The 17,147-nt window shown below is 42.2% G+C and overlaps 1 protein-coding gene across 5 annotated transcripts in view; it reads right to left on the bottom strand.

The window, feature by feature from the left end:
- Positions 1-17,147, bottom strand: part of LOC131682233 (protein rolling stone-like) — a 163,936-nt gene that overhangs the window by 120,116 nt on the left and 26,673 nt on the right. The gene's annotated exons all lie outside the window — the stretch shown is intronic.

Genomic DNA, 17,147 nt, shown 5'->3' with positions numbered 1-17,147 from the left:
TTGACATGATTGCGGAATTGTTTCGTTATCCCCATTCAGAATAAAAAAATACGATTACCTTTCCATGTTTCAGGAAAATATCCTGTTGCATATTTAAGGTCTAGTACTTGTGGATTGTTCGAAGTTTAACTAAACAGAAGAAAACTTCTATAAAACGTAATGTCAATGAGGTAACTTGAGCTCACAAAATAAATAGTTATTTTCTCCAAGGATAGGTCTTCTGCTGACCTTGTTCAATAGGTAGAATTTACACTCTTCAATTTATCTCTTGAACGATATGGGTAGAACATTCAGCTGGAAGGCAATGGACCGAGCATAGTATCAGTAATTGACAGTCATCCGATTTGGTTTCCCATCGCATACGATTACGGGAAAACAAGCAAGCTCTTATTGACTATTATTGAACAGTTCAGGTCTTTAGCTCAACATGCGTGCGGATGAAGCTGCATTCATTGCTATTGTACCCGTAGTTAAGTGACTCACGATAGAATCGTTACGATAGAGATGTTTCCTGTTCAATTAAAGATGTGCATTGATATGTCAATTGCGTTGAATTTCCGCAATAATTTGTTCAAAGTTAGGTTTAGTTAACCCTGTCATACCCTTATTTTTTTCTAGAGCACATACGGTTTCAAAACATTTTCCCTTAAGACTGTTGAGGTCACATTAGGCAGAAAAGTATTTGTTTTAGAAGACACTGGGTTAGAAAACAATAGCATATCTTTGACTTTCAACTCTCTGTACATAGGTTCATTTTTGTAGGGGAAGCAAGGCATTTGGATTGCATAATTGCATATATATGATATGAAGTTCCGTAATCGGATTCACAAAGATCACACAAATAATACTTAGCACGCTTAATAGTAGCCATGTAATAATTGAGTATGCAATGTCCGTTCAGTGGCCTGACTAGAGTGCTGCAATTGTGCTTGGAAAAATGTAGACTCACATTCGGCAGAAAAGTTTTTTTTTTAACTAAAGTTTGCAAGCATGAGCGAAGCTTGTGCTTTATCCAACAATCGAGAGTGGTAGAACTGGTTCTGGACCAACGAAGTCAGTTGCAGCGCCAGCTTCAGCCAAATCGTCCGCCCATTCATTTCCAGTATTACCGGAATTACCAGTAACAGATAAAAGGCAGATAGCATTTGAAATACTAAGTTCTTCGTATTGAATTCGACATGCGATTTCTTATTACGAACTCGAATCTGCCGAAGTGCTTTCACGGCAGCCTGATTGTCAGAGCAAAAAAAAGATTCTTTTACAACAAATTAAAACTGTTGAAGGGTTCATTGTACGCCACACAGAAACGCGAAGAAATACGGTATAACATCTACCAAGCGAATGAGATTGGTTTTATCTTATTTCACGACAATAGACATCAGCACCGGCTCGGCCCTCCAGCAAAGAACTGTCAGTATAACAAACTTCGTATTCGAAAACTAGGTGTGAGTGTAAGGTATACTCAGTGTATCTTTCATTGTAGGAAACGAAATTACTATGTTTTTGTACTATCTGATCGGAAATATGTACACGTATATTGTATTTTATTCCGAAAAATGTGTGTTATTCAGTTCGTATTCCGTTGTACCGATTGGAACAGCTCGTTATCGATAGCTTTAATACATAATATTTATATCGGGTCACGTAAAGCATTTAATAGGTTCCTTTTCTTTCCAATTTCCCGTTACCAAAATTTGTTTTCCACAAAATTCTATCATACATATACCGCTGTGCACAAAAATGGACAAACACAGCAAATACTGAAATAATTGACCATTTTCCGCATTGATAATTTAACAAGCATTTAAGAAAAATAGTAAATACAGAAATAAGTGTGCTTTTTGCAATAATAAACGGACATATTCATTATTATCGATTTTAAGAATGAACAAATAAAAAAGATGGTCATGTCAGAGACAAAATCTATTTGAAGTTGAATACATTTGTATCATTTGGATATCAGGTAACCTGTAGGTTTAAAAGATGAGGAGGTTTTAGGCCTGCTGGAGATCGAGCTAAAACAAAACTCAGCTCCAGCGGGCTTTTCCCTGCTCGCAAATAAACAAAAACAAATACGCTTTTGGCTGTTAATATAGGGTTGAATGCTTTTTATTGATTTTCGATAGTTTTGTGCGCCGTTGAAGTTTTCGGGATTTGTGAATGGATTGTCGAAGAAATTGTGTTCCGAAATTCTGGAAATTTCTGTGCATCTATTTTCACTTGTCATCACCACTGCCAACACGTCCGATTTTTCTGTCCAAAGTGACATTTGCTGGTGAATAGCAACACATCTCTGCTCGAGAGTGCTCAACCGGCATTGCGTACAAGTTTGCAAGTGCTCGAACGTGTTCAACCTACATCGCGTGCAAATACAAGACACACGAATTTAGCATACCCGCTAGTCGTTATTCCATTTCTCGGAAGCATGAACTAGTTGCTCGAGAGTCGTTAATGACTCTGACCGCTCGTGGGTACTACGGAAACTCGTTCCATATGATATGTGTTAAAGTGGATTATGATATTAGAGATGTCTTAGGAACCCATCGACGAAACTTATTTTGGGTGTGTAACGGCTGCGTTGACCTGTTTTCAAGCGACTACAAAATCTCTTCACGTTCTTACGTGAACCCAATGCCTGGCGACAATTCTCTAAAATCCTTAAAGGACGACATTGCTGATTTGAAAGACGTCGTTAAAGCTCTCTCGGTTAAAGTTGAGTCGAAATTGTTATCTCCAAACGTAAATACGCCTTGGAATATGATTGCTGGTGCAATCCTGTTCCAAATACACCTAAGCGCAAGTGTGAAGATGACCAGCTAAGAATCAAAATCACTAATATTCGAGGAGCTAAGGCTGCCGATAAACGAAACGATAAGAACAGTCATACCACCTGAGGAGCTGTTATGGGTTAACTGGTCAGCATTTGACCCCAGCACGACGAATAATGAAGTTTCGACCCAAGTGAAAGAATGCCTGGGTGAGGATATATAACCAAGGATAGTTCGTCTAATTCCTAACATCAAAGATATTACATATCTGAGCTATATAACATTTAAGATCTGTGTTCGTAAATTATATAGGGGTAAGGCCCTCTCCAAATAAACATGACCAGAAAACATCTGCTTTCGTGAATTTATGAATAACTCAACAAGTTAACGACCAATTTTCAGGATTGCTGCAGAGAGGAATTCATCTGGTGGTGGTCTGTAACTCAACGCTGTACCGGAAAAACTCGTCCTTTCCAACTTTATTTTTCTCGTGAATCAATACACCTGACAAACTCCTTCTGTGTCAGGTAAAGCCAAAGAGGGTACATGTCCTTTCGAAGCAATTCTAGATTCTACACACCCTCAAAACAAATCTCAATTGCAGTCTGTCGACAAACACAATTGAACCAACTAGATGACGAAGTCGCGCTACCAGCCAGCGACCAGCATACACGTCCCGGCCCTGCGTTCGGAGGTCGTGAGGGGGTATTCCGAACTCACTTCTTAGGCGAGAAATTTGCTTCAAATGATGTCCGTCTACTACCAGAACGTACATGGAATGAGAACAAAAACGCAACTCTTTTTGCTTGCGCTTACTTCCTGCGACTACGACAATATCGTTCTCACCGGAACCTAGCTTCGTGATGATTTATTAAACGCCGAGCTAACAACGAACTATGCAATCTACCGATTCGATCGCAACTCTTCTACCAGTCATCTACCTCGCGGAGGTGGTATTGTTATAGCGATAAAGAAACATCTAACTGGGACTGGGACTGCATCAACGGAACAAGAGATGTCCATCACAGAAACGTTGGTCGTTGGTGGCTTGTATAAAATCTGCTCTTTTAGCAACGTGAATGGGCGGACCCTGGATTTAGTTTTCGGTGATGACACGTACGTGTTCGAACTGATGGAGCCTCCGAAATCTATACCTCCTAGAGTGACCTCGCTGAGCAGAGCGTTGGTACCAGCAACCCGGCGCGACCGGGGCAGGGGGGCGTTAACCCCTGGACGCTGGTCACCAGGAAGAAGCCGGCACCAACACCGGAGGTACCGCGGCCCGCGAAGAAGGCCAAGGACAGAGGCGAGGCCTTGTGGTTAAAAACCGACAAGGACAAATACGTCGACGTACTAAAGTTGATGAAGGCGGCCGAAAGCCTTTCGGCCCTTGGGTAAGATGTGCGTAGCGTGAGACGCACCAACACGGGAGAAATGCTTCTGGTGCTGAAGCGAGGCGCACAATCTAGTGCGGTGTACAAGGCCTTGGCCCAAGGGGTCCTTGGTGAAGGCGCCCAAGTCAGGTCGCTAGGGGCGGAAATAACTCTCCAGTGCAAGCATCTGGACGAGTTCACGACCGCAGAAGATGTCGTCGCAGCCGTTAAGGAACAATGCGACGTCACAATCGAGCAGGCCTCTGTGCGCTTTAGAGAGGGACCCTCTGGCACCCAAGTAGCCTACCACAGACTACTGAAGGCGGATGCCAAAAAGGTAACCGAGAAAGGTAAGCTAAAGATCGGCTGGTCGGTATGCCCAATTAGCATACCCCAGCCGCCTTCAGTGGATGGGTGCTATCGGTGCCTTGAGTCTGGCCACAAAGCGTACGAGTGCAAGAACATAGACAGGAGCAAACTATGTCGTCGCTGCGGCGAGGAGGGGCATAAGGAGCGGGGTTGCACTAAGGCGCACAAGTGCCTTATCTGCACCGCTAAGAAGCAAGCCCATAAACATGCTATGGGCAGTAGAGTGGGACATGGTTATATGAAAAAAATAAAATTTCGCTCCGAGTAACTTTTTGGGTCCCATTTAGCTCCCAGAACAACTCTGCAAATTTTTAGCTCGATCGGTGAAACTATATTTTTGCGCCCACGGTTTAAAGTTTACATGGGATTTTATATGGGAAAATTGTCTTTTGCAAATTAATTCTTCCAAGGGTCGCCCGTTATCTCCTAAAAATAAACAGATGTCTGATTTTTATAGAAAATTTGTCAAGGAAACAAAGTCTAGAAGACTGCAAAACGATCTGATGCTTGTGGAAAAAGTTATTAAGTAAAAACCGATTGATGCCCTGAAGATTGATGAAAATTTCACTTTTCATAGCATCACTGCCTCTGACGGTGTTATTATATACAAAATTTTTAACCTTCTCTTATTATGTACAAAAGAAGCCTCAATTTATCCCTCGAAACATTGCGAAGTGGCCAAATAGTATAGTTTATCTATTTAGATACGTTAAGAGAGGATTAAAACAAAAGTGCGTATAATTGGACAACCAACAGCAGTGGTGCTAGAAAAAATGAATATTTTATCAATCGTCAGAGCATCAATCGGTTTCTGCTTAATAACTTTTGTCTGAAGCATCAGATCGTTTCGTGGTTTTCGAGACTTTTTTTCTTTGTTAAATTTCCTATACAAACCACATAACGATTTATTTTTAGGAAGTAATGGGCGACTCCTGGAGGAATTATTTTGTAAAAGTTAACTTTCCCATACAAAATCCCATGTAAACTTTAAACAGTGAGCGCAAAAATATAGTTTCACCGATCGAGCTAAGAATTGGCACAGTTGTTCTGGGACCCAAATGGTACCTAAAAAGTTGCTCGGAGCTGGAATCTATTTTTTGTCCCACCCTAATGGGCAGACCTTCGTGTCCCTTCGGTGAGGCAAATAAGAAGAAGCCGTGAACATCACACAGCTAAATCTTAACCATTGTGCAGCAGCCCAACAGCTGCTGTGGCAGTCGGTCTCGGAGTCGAGGACAGATGTCGCCCTCTTATCAGACCCATACAGCATCCCTGCCGGCAACGGCAATTGGGTGTCGGACAGGTCTGGAATGGTGGCAATCTGTACAACGGGACGGTTCCCGGTTCAAGAGGTAATGCACTCCTCCGCCGAGGGTGTTGCGATTGCCAAGATCAATGGTGTGTTCTATTGCAGCTGCTACGCTCCACCAAGGTGGCCAATAGAACAGTTCAACCAGATGATCGACAGGCTCTCGTCGGACCTAGTGGACCGGAAACCGGTAGTCATAGCGGGAGACTTTAACGCTTGGGCAGTGGAGTGGGGCAGCCGCTGTACAAATAGCAGGGGTCAAACGCTAATGGAAGCGCTTGCGAAACTCGATACTGTGCTAGCTAATAATGGCTCCGCTAGTACATTTCGTAGAAACGGAGTGGAGGCGTGGATTGACGTAACATTTGCCAGCCCGAGTCTGGCTCCAGACATGGAATGGAGGGTAGACGAAGGCTACATCCATAGCGATCATTTAGAAATCCACTTTAGGATCAACTATGGTGTGCAGCATCCGAGGGCGGGAGATCTCTGTCAGGTACGCGGGTGGAAGGCCAATCACTTCGACAGCGAAGCTTTCACCGCGGCCCTGGGACTGGAGGCCAACACCGACAGTCTAAGCGGGGATGCGCTGGTAGCTGTTCTATCACGCGCGTGCGACGCCACTATGCCGAGAAAAACACTGCCAAGAAACGGCAGATGCCCGGTATACTGGTGGAGTGCCGAGATTGCAGCTCTACAGTCAGCCTGCCTCAGAGCTAAACGTAGGATGCAAAGAGCTCGCACCGAGGATGCAAGAGAGAACCGCCGTGAAGTGTTTCGAGCTGCGAAATTGGCCCTTAACAAGGCCATTAAAAGCAGCAAGAGAGCGTGTTTCGACAACCTGTGTGAGAGTGCCAACGCGAATCCGTGGGGTTACGCCTACAGGATTGTGATGGCCAAGACCAAAGGGGGCTCCTCACCCCCAGAACGGTCTCCGGACCGGTTGGCAACGATTATCGAAGTACTCTTCCCGTTTCGAGCCACAAGCCCCTGGATACCTGCACTACGAGACAGTGCGGGCACGGCCGAAATGGTGGCTCCAGTGACGAATGAAGAACTACTCGCAGTGGCTAAATCCCTAGCAAAGAACAAAGCTCCAGGGCCGGATGGAGTTCCAAACAACGCTGTCAAGGCAGCGATCATAGCGAACCCGAACATGTTCAGGCTAGCTATGCAGAGATGCCTTGACGAGTGCCGTTTCCCCGATAGATGGAAAAGGCAGAAATTGGTGCTGTTGCCGAAGCCCGGGAAGCCGCCAGGCGACCCATCGGCGTACAGACCAATCTGTCTGATCGACACGACTAGCAAACTGCTTGAGAGGATCATCCTCAACAGGCTAACCCCGTACGCGGAAGGTACGGACGGTCTGTCAAGCAACCAGTTTGGCTTTCGGAAGGGTAAGTCCACAGTGGACGCTCTCAACTCAGTGATAAATACTGCCGAGATAGCGATCCAACGGAAAAGGCGAGATATTCGATACTGTGCGTTAGTGACACTTGACGTGAAGAACGCATTCAACAGCGCAAGCTGGGATGCCATCGCGCTCTCGTTACACCGGCTTAGCCTACCGGTGGGTCTGTACCGGATCCTGGAAAGTTACTTCCAGAACCGCGTATTGCTATACGAGACCGATGCCGGTCAGAAAAGGGTTCCGATTACCGCCGGAGTCCCGCAGGGCTCGATCCTAGGCCCGGTGCTATGGAAGCTCATGTATGATGGGGTTTTAAGACTGAAGTTCCCTTCTGGGGTCAAGATCGTCGGCTTTGCTGACGACGTAACCTTGGAGGTCTACGGGGAGTCAATTCCTGAGGTAGAACTAACCGCAGAACATGCGATCAGCACGGTGGAGGAATGGATGAGCGCGAGAGGCCTGGAGCTCGCTCATCATAAGACGGAGGTAGTTATCGTCAACAACCGCAAGTCGGCACAACATGCAGTTATCCATGTGGGAGAAGTCGCGATCACTTCGCAGCGAAGTCTGAAGTCTCTCGGAGTCATTATAGACGACAAGCTGACCTTCGGCAGCCATGTCGACTATACATGCAAGAGAGCGTCGACTGCCGTTGTGGCTCTATCGAGAATGAGGTCCAACAGCTCAAAGGTGTGCGCCAGTAGACGTAGGTTACTGGCAGGCGTTGCCGTATCTATCCTCAGGTACGGCGGCCCGTCATGGTCAAGAGTACTGAGGGTTACCAGTTACCTACAGAAACTGGAGAGCACCTACCGCGTGATGTGCCTCAGAGTGATATCTGCCTACCGCACGGTATCACACGATGCATCCTGCGTGATAGCGAGCATGATGCCAGTCGGGCTGGTCATTCGGGAAGATGAGGAGTGCTTCGAGCTACGTGGAAATAGGGGAACCCGCGAGCGCACCAGGGTGACCTCGGTCACCAGATGGCAGCGGGAGTGGGACAACTCCTCGAAAGGTAGGTGGACCCACCGGCTGATACCTAGCATATCGAGCTGGGTGGGAAGACCCCATGGGGAAGTTCACTTTCACTTGACACAATTCCTGTCAGGCCATGGCTGTTTCCGACAGTACCTCCACAGGTTCGGGCACGTGGAGGTCCCAGTCTGCCCGGACTGCCCAGGTGTAGACGAAACTGCCGAACACATACTGTTCGTATGTCATCGGTTCGACGTCGTAAGAAGAGCAATGCTTGACGTCTGTGGCTGTGGCTGCTACCATCCAGATTGCCTGTAGGCTACAGGTAATCTGACGAACCGAGCAACAGACGACGGGCACGGCTAACTAGTGATTGGTTAGCTGGAGCGAAAAAGACCAAGCGCACAAAAGGGAGTGAATGGTCTGTTAATGCCGAGGCAGGTTTGGCGCAGCGACTGGCAACCGCGTAAGGGGTAAACCCAGCCACCCCGAAGCAAGACAGAAGAGTGAGTGTATAAGCGTATAAGTGGACTGCCTCATGCCAAGACGGGAGGGTCGTAGCGTAGTATGTTGGGACTTAGCTATCGATGCCTCATGGCGTGGCAGAGGAGTGAAAGGGTGAGCATCCAATTCAGTCTCACACGGAATGTTAAGGGTGAGCACAAAAGTCAGCCTCACATGGTATGGTAGAGGCTAGCACAAAAATAAGCCTAGCAAGGAATGAAAAAGGTGAGCACACAAGTCAGCCTCGCATGGTATGTCAGAAGTGGGACCTAAGAAAAATGTCCCACATGGGATGTCAGGAGGAGTGACAGAGGTACAATAGAGTGGCACGATCGAGAGTGAATCAGGTGATAGGGTGAGCACCCAAGTCAGCCTCACATGGTATGGGTGGGGCGAGCACAAAAGTAAGCCTAGCAAGGAATGAGTAAGGTGAGCATACAAGTCAGCCTCGCAAGGAACGAAAAAGGTGAGCACAAAAGTCAGCCTCATGTAGAGTGTTTGAGAGTGAATCAAGGTGCGATAGAGAGAGCACCCAAGTAAGCCTCATACAGGACGTATGAACGGGTGAGTGAGAGTGAATGAGTACAGTAAGTACAGCCATCCCCCCAGAAGTAATACCGAGAGGTAGTTCCTGGGAGGAACGATGGCGGAGCCCAATGGAGTTTAGTCGGTATTAATGGCAGCGTCACCATTCGAGCCCGACACGCCCCCAGTGCACCCCGTGCGGTAGATTGGACCCTACCAATAGCATGTGTACTGGGATTGGACGTAAAGGTCTTCTCCATTGTAAAAAAAAATGTAAGGTGACTAGTTTCGGACGCTTGGCAAATATAAGTCATTACGAATATACCCTTCAAGCCTGTGTCATCGAGAGGGTGGATTCTATTCGTGACTTGAGAGTGTTGTTCGACAGAAAACTTCGTTTCGCTAATCACGTCAGTGCAACAACAGCGAACGTTTATGTAACATTGGGGCTTCTAAAACGGAAGACAGTCGATTTTGTGGATTTCTATGCACTGAAATTTTTATACTGCGCACTGATCCGAAGCACTCTGCAGTATGCTGTACAAGTATGAGTGTATATTCCATTGATATATTCGCAAACAAGCTTTGAGCTTGTTACAATTTCTGATATGTTATTTTGGAGCTATGAATGGTTTCAAAATCTATTTTGAGAACCATCTAGATATTATACTATGTCACCAAAAACCAAAATTGTATGCCATGAATCTTCTAACGTTCTATGAAATTTAGGTAATATTGTGATATCATTCCAAATGCCATGAACTACATTGTTAAAATCACGATAGAATATTATGCAACATTTCTCTGCGGTATTTTCATACGACAACGAATATAGCTCCCACTATTAGTCTTATCACGAGCTCCATCCTTCAGCGTGTACCGTTTGGCGACAGCAGGGTAGTTCTCGTTTCACTCAGTTTTACTTCCATTTTGCGTAGCCTTATCCTGCAGCCAATCTAATAGGAATGACTTCCGCCTTGATTGCAATTTCCGTGGGTACTATGAGATTTATTCTTACTCTGAAAGCTATGAATATTTTGATCGTGAAAGAAAAAGTAGATTTTCAATCTCCGGCAGCCCATGCCATAAAATTTGCGGTTTGCGAAACAGATGTGTAGCATTCGAAGTCGAGTATAATTTAATGACTACCGCAACTATACTCGATTATAGAATGTGGCTTTTTTTTACTTCACCATGTTCAATACCCTTCGTTACCGAGTCGTTAGCGATAGTGGCATCACAGGGTCTCCGGAATTGAAGCCTTATGCTCGTATGGCCATGCACTTCCAACACGTTCAACCCTTGCGCACTGTCTATGCCATATTAATGCTGAACCATAAATCTCTTTTAAACATATACGAATTTTGGGGCTTCCCTTACAACTTGCAGCGAAGAGACGGTTCCATTCTATGGGGTGGGTGGGTGTCTGTGTGTGCATGTGTGCGGAGCTGCACTGACCGAGATATTTCGCGGTTCCGGTAGAATGGATCCCTCGCAGAAAGCTTGGTAGGTGGCGGTGTTCAGTGCATCTGTGTTAACATTTGCGGATGCATTACGCGGACGAATTTTGCACCACGCCGAAAGGAATTTGAACGCCATCGACACAAGCGCGTTGTGTATCGTATTGGGTTGACATATTTCGGGATTACACGGGATAGGGCGGCAATAAAATACTCCAATTAGGATAAGTGCCCGTGTAATTAAAATGGATTAGCACTTGACGGCACTGTTGTATTTCGTGTGTCTCGTGCAAATTAAAGTTGACTGTTCGTGGACGGAGGATATTGTGAATGAAATGGTATCGCATAGCGCATAGTTTAAAATCACAAGCGAGTTTCGAAAGTACAGCACATTGAAAAAATCATGTGGGTCGAAAACGACCCATTATAGCGTTTAAGGGTTAAGTGTGATAATGAAATTTTCGAAATTGTCTGAGTGGTTTCTTTTCTCAAATTACATGTCTTTAAATCATTCGAGGTTCACTTTCCAGAGGCTTCATTAAGCATATTGTATATATGGAATAAACGATATACATAAATTACGATCTACCGCCAGCGAAGCTTCCTGCCGAGAAAGCTCATTTTACATGGCTTTTAAGACTTCGGAAAACTTAATTAAACCATGATTAGCAGATTGTTTGAAGACTGCTTTCGCAGCACATTAATCAAGCAATCAGTATATTTTTCTCAAACTTCGAGGAAACAAAAGTTTAAAACTAGATTATTTATCACTATGTTTGCCCTCCTGGCAGGTAGGTACGCGTTCCACAACGCAGCGCTAGGTTGATGCATCACCAACGGGTCACAGCCTTGGCCTGGATTTGCAATGTTAATTAAGGAACTTTTCCCTCGCTCTCTCTCGCGGAGCCTAGGTGTTTCTTCCCGCGGGGAATGAACAGAGTTAGTCTGCCAGTCAGTTCCAGTAGCAGCAGAACTAACAGGCCCCAAAGTGCTTTCAAATCATCACCTTTATGACAGGTGGAGAAAGTTCCTTTCCCTTCATTCGTGTGTTTTGTGCTGTATTGTGTAGCTGTGTACTTTCGCAAGTAAGTACTTTCAGAAGGGCTGTTCGCTCTTTTCTGATGTTTAGAATTCTCTCAAGTATGACAGAGCGTTTCAGTGCTCATGTAACATGAATGTAGCGAGTGAATATACTTCCTGTTTGTTCCGCCGGTAGGATTTCGTAACAGGTTCTGCAGCTAAAGCCGAACAATTGCAAAATATTGCGCTAGCCTATTGTGATGCTTAATACTCTTGCTAGGTTATGTTTCCATTGCTGGGAATTTTGATGGAATAGCACCGGTGAATCCTTTTAATTTTTTTCAGCGTATAGAACTATTATAAAACTAATGCTACGCTTCCTCATTGACACCGCCAGATTTATTCCCGGGAAACTTTTCGAAGTATGCTTCAAATAACGTTGCAAGAAAAGTAAGCAAATCTTGCACTTTTCCTTAACTTTTAAAACCTATTTTTTATTAAGATTGATATTTTTTCTTGTGAAATGCCTTGAAAATATAAAACAAGCTCATGATTGAAAATATATAAACAATTTTTTTTTATCTTGCTTTTACTGTCTTACGGATATATATTGAAAAGCTAACCAAAATCACTAGTAACTGAGTAAGATGTAATTTGGCGGTGGTGGTGTGCATGATATTCATCCATTTTTTTAAATCTGTTATTCACTCGCACTTACGGGTTAAGGCCCAAAATAATTCCGAAAATTTGAATATGGTTTACAGTAGGACGAACGTCTTTCCTTACATCTGAACCAGGGTTGTTAATACGATACATTTTTCACGATAATTTATCGGCGTTACTCGTTAACGATAATGTATCGTCATCGGAAACTCCGTTAACGATAATGTATCGTCGCCTTCATCGTCATCGTCGATAATTGTATCGTCGTTTTCATCGTCATCGTCGGTTCATCGGTTATCGCGATACATTTTGCGTTACTTTCCCATTTATTGGAGTTGAAGTTGATCCGGTTAACTTTCAATTGTTTAGAAATAAATACCTATTCAAGGACATGTTGTTGGCAGTTGAAAATCAATAGTTTTGGACATTTTATATGCACAGCGAGGTCCAACGATGCGTCAAAATGAAATAATTTAAATTTTTCGGGAAAGTGTATTATATTGAAGGGAAAGTTGTTGGCAATTGAAAATCAATAATTTTGGACATTTCAATACGCAGAAGGGTCCGACGATGTGTCAAAATTGAATTTTTCAACTTTTCCAGTAAGTTTGTGCACAGAAGAGTCCCAGGTGCACAGTGTTTCCAAGCGGCAAAAAGGTGGTCAAAATTGTTTTGACCACGAAGAAAATAAATTTTGAGCTATTGTGTAAAAAGTAATTTATAGCACGCAAAATTGTAGTGTATTGAAAAAAACTTCTAAACCACTATTAGTAGGCCATTCACAAATTACACTACACATTTTAGTGGTGTGGTGATCAACAGATTTTATTATAATTTTAATTTAAACTAGAATATTTCCCTCCGTTTCTTCTCTACACTATGTAACAAGATGCTTCATTCTTCCTTCTTTTACCCTTAAATATGTAGTGTAATTTATGAACAGCCTCATAATAGAGTTTTAGTCGGTTTTTTGAATACAGTGAAGACCCGTTTTTATCAGCCCCTTGGCGAATTTTAGGCTGATAAAACGATGACATTGGCAAAATCGGCACATATTTTTACTGGTTCTGAAGAGACGAAGTCGAAACGCAAACACCTGGACTAACATATTTTTTCTTTCTTTTTAATAAATCGGAGCGGTTAAAATATTTTTCTTTAGTCCCTCGACAAAGCCTCATAACCCGTTCTGATCATTTAGTAAAAATTTCCCTTTTTGTATATTTTGCATCTCTAAGATAAGAAAACTATGCTAAAGAAAGAATTTACTCGAATTTGCCTTGAACGTAGGTTAGAGCCCACCAAACGATTTTGATAGTGTTTGTTTTGCTTTTTGGACACAACATTCGATAACTTCTAAGTTGTAAGAGATACAAATAAACTTACATTACAAAAATTCTGTATTTTCTTATGCTGAACAAAATCTTGGAACATTTTGAAATTCTACAAAATTATCAGGAAAACTATTTTTAAAAAAGCAATTTTCAGGGGAATATCAAAGAAATCTCCACAAATGTAATTTAAAATCGACAGATAGACACATAGTCTCTTCAGCGAAGTTAATACTTAAGATATTGTCAACAACTTTTCCAAAGAAAGTTATTTTTTTATTTTCATAAATGATTAAACAAAAACTTGCTGCTCAGCTTTAGAGGGATTAATCACCCAACTAATACTTTTTAAATGCAAAAAAATATAAATAAACTTTGCTGAAGACACTATAGCTAAAAATGTTTTTCGTGGTTCAAAGAATTTATTTCACCTTTTTGCCACTTTAGAAACACTGTGCACTGGTGGATTCTCCTGTGAATTGAAAATGTCCAAAACTATCGATTTTCAACTGCCAACAACCTGCCCTTCAATAAAAAAAGTTCGCGAAAAGTTGAAAAAATTTCTATTTTGACGCACCGACGGTACATTGAAAATGCCCAAAACTATTGATTTTCACTTACCAATAACTTCTTCAATATAATAAACTTTCCCTAAAAGTTGAAAAAATCCATTTTGACACATCGTCGAACCCCCTGTGTATTGATAATGTCCAAAACTATTGATTGTAAACTGCCAATAACTTTCCCTTCAATATAAAACTCTCCCGAAAAGTTGACAAAAAATTCCATTTTGACTCATCGTCGGACCCCCCTGTGCATAGAAAATGTCCAAAAATATTGATTTTCAACTGCCAACAACATGTCCTCCAATAGTTATTCATTTCAAAACAATTGAAAGTTGACCGCATCAACTTCAACTCCAATAAACGGGAAAGTAACGCAAAATGTATCGCGATAACCACCGATGAATTATCGACGATGACGATGGATCCGACGATAAATTATCGTTAACGGAGTTTCCGATGACGTTGACGGGTGGTTAACGTTATCGACGAAGACGATTAATTATCGATTAACAACCCTGATCTGAACCGAAGCGTTATGTACACTTTGAACCTTTATAAAATTACTTTACATGCAAATTCCCAGTAATATACCCCTCACCCTATGCTTATCAGACTAGACTCTCGGGCTAAAAGTGAGATATCACATTTTCCATTAGTAATACCAACTATGGGAACTGGGAGGGACCATCGGGGTATCCGATTGAAACGATTTGGACAGGGAGTGTGAAAATGCCAACTTTCAATTACTAACATTTCGTGGATAGCGGAAAAACTCTTATAGACCATTTGATGGCGTTTTGATGGTCGTGTAACTTGGCACGGACCATATTAACCCATTCATTACCATGTTGTTTGTGGACAACAACGTTTTTAAGCAGCTATAACTTTTGATTGAGGCAAGATTTGCTCACAAAAACAAGTAAGGCTAATAAATGTGACTATTGGTTTTCATTTGAGTGTGAACAGTTACAAGGATCAGCTCTAGAACTGAAGTTATTGCAGTCAGTCTGATTGAACTCCGATGGAGCAGTGCTGCCAGGGACAGTTTACGTTGACGACGGAAAATGAATTTTTCATATAACTTTGTTAAGTTGCAATATTAGTGAAAACTGATAAAAATTATCAATTTAGATTATTTTTGGCTACGTTTTCCACGCAGTTGGACTATTGTAAATATTCTAGGAGAATTGTAGTGAGCATTGGAAGGTAAAAATTGAGCAGCTTCTAGCACTGCCATGGAAGGACCTACCTTTATGAAAAAGGGTTTTTCGAGTTTCTTGACCTCACCGCTCTCAAGAAAAAATAGTTTTGAAACCCTACATGCACTAGAAAAAAATTGGGCATGAAAGGGTTAATGGTCTTTTCAAGGGGTTGTATGGTGTTTGAACCCATGAGATTTCACTCGGGATGGAAGAAGTCATTACCCGTGAGTAAACGAAATGTTCTGTGGACACCTTCTTCCTATTTGACCGTTCATGCAGTGTCTAGACTCTAGCTCATTATGTTTCATGAGTCGTGATGTACGAGTAAGGCTTTGCAATAAAACGGTTGTTTCGCCACAATAGGCGACGGTACTACATAATACATCGTAGATTATGTCAGTATGGCTTAAAAAATAGTCTACAATTTGAAGTGATTCAAGGTTTTATTTTATAGTATATCACCATTCTTTGTGAACATCGAAAATTGACAGAAATGTAGTCAAAACTCACAATTTCTGTATGGATGGCCAGACAGTCTGTACAATAAGAACGGCTGTTTTATAAAATGAAATACGTTCGTTTAAAGACATCTTCGTGTTGAAATCGTCAAGACATATTTTAAAAAGTTAAATCAAGCCTAAAGACGGAAGAACCACAATCTTGTCGCCGTTTTTGAAGGCAATCTTTGTGGTAATTTTCCTGCCCTAGTTCATTATCCCGGTTGTAACATAAACCCGACTTCGTTTGCCGCAACTGTAAATTCCTTGACAGACCACAAAAATCCTGGCCAAATTCGAATTACTTTTTGCTTGTATTTTTCGGCGACATTAAATTTATCTCTGGCGATAAATATCACACCGGGGGTGATGGGAATATTAGGATAATAAATTTACCCTGCGTTTCGACTTCGTCTCACCAGAACCTGACACTAACTTAATCCGGCGCTAGCTTTGTCCTCCCACTAAATTAGTGTCGCATTCTGATGAGACGAAGTCGAGACGCAAATTCAATAACCAATTTAGTTACAGGTTTTGTGTTCTTCGTGTGCAAAGATGGTTTTAAACAATTTTCTCCTCAGTGAAAAAAAAATGTTTTTACCTAAGCTATCTCCTTTAAAGAGAAATAAAGCGTAGTTAAAATTTTCCAGTTATGTTAATTTTTAGAAAAAAATCTAACTCATTTACTCAACTAGACAACGAAATGTCATCAAATTTACAAATTAGTTTAATGTGTGATGTTCAACACGTTATACTATATTTCATCAAAATTTGGTTATTCTGCGTCGTTCAGAGAAGGATTAGTGGTGTAATTTTTACTTGAAAAGAATTAACAGTTAGAAACCCAAAAAATCTGATGATAGTATGAATCAACAAAAATCAAAATAGGCTGCTATGGTTCTCGTATTTTGTCCGCATTTGATATACCAAAAGGTGTTATACTTCAGCATTAGACTTCTAAAGTAGTAATGTTTGCCCATCTCTCAATAAGGATAGGCATTTATTGACATATAACAGCAAATGGAAAAGACGTTTTAATATTTACGCAGGATGTAAATGATGTTTTAACCAAACGCAGTACAAAGAACTCTTTACTGGCCTGGACAAGAGAGTTCGAATGGTGGTAAATCCCTACTCCATTATTCCTTCTTCTTGACCAAGAAACTCTTCATCT

Source organism: Topomyia yanbarensis, chromosome 2, assembly GCF_030247195.1.
Source record: "Topomyia yanbarensis strain Yona2022 chromosome 2, ASM3024719v1, whole genome shotgun sequence".
In the NCBI taxonomy this organism is placed as follows: Eukaryota; Metazoa; Arthropoda; class Insecta; order Diptera; family Culicidae; genus Topomyia; species Topomyia yanbarensis.
This window is presented reverse-complemented; position numbering and strand designations above follow the sequence as displayed.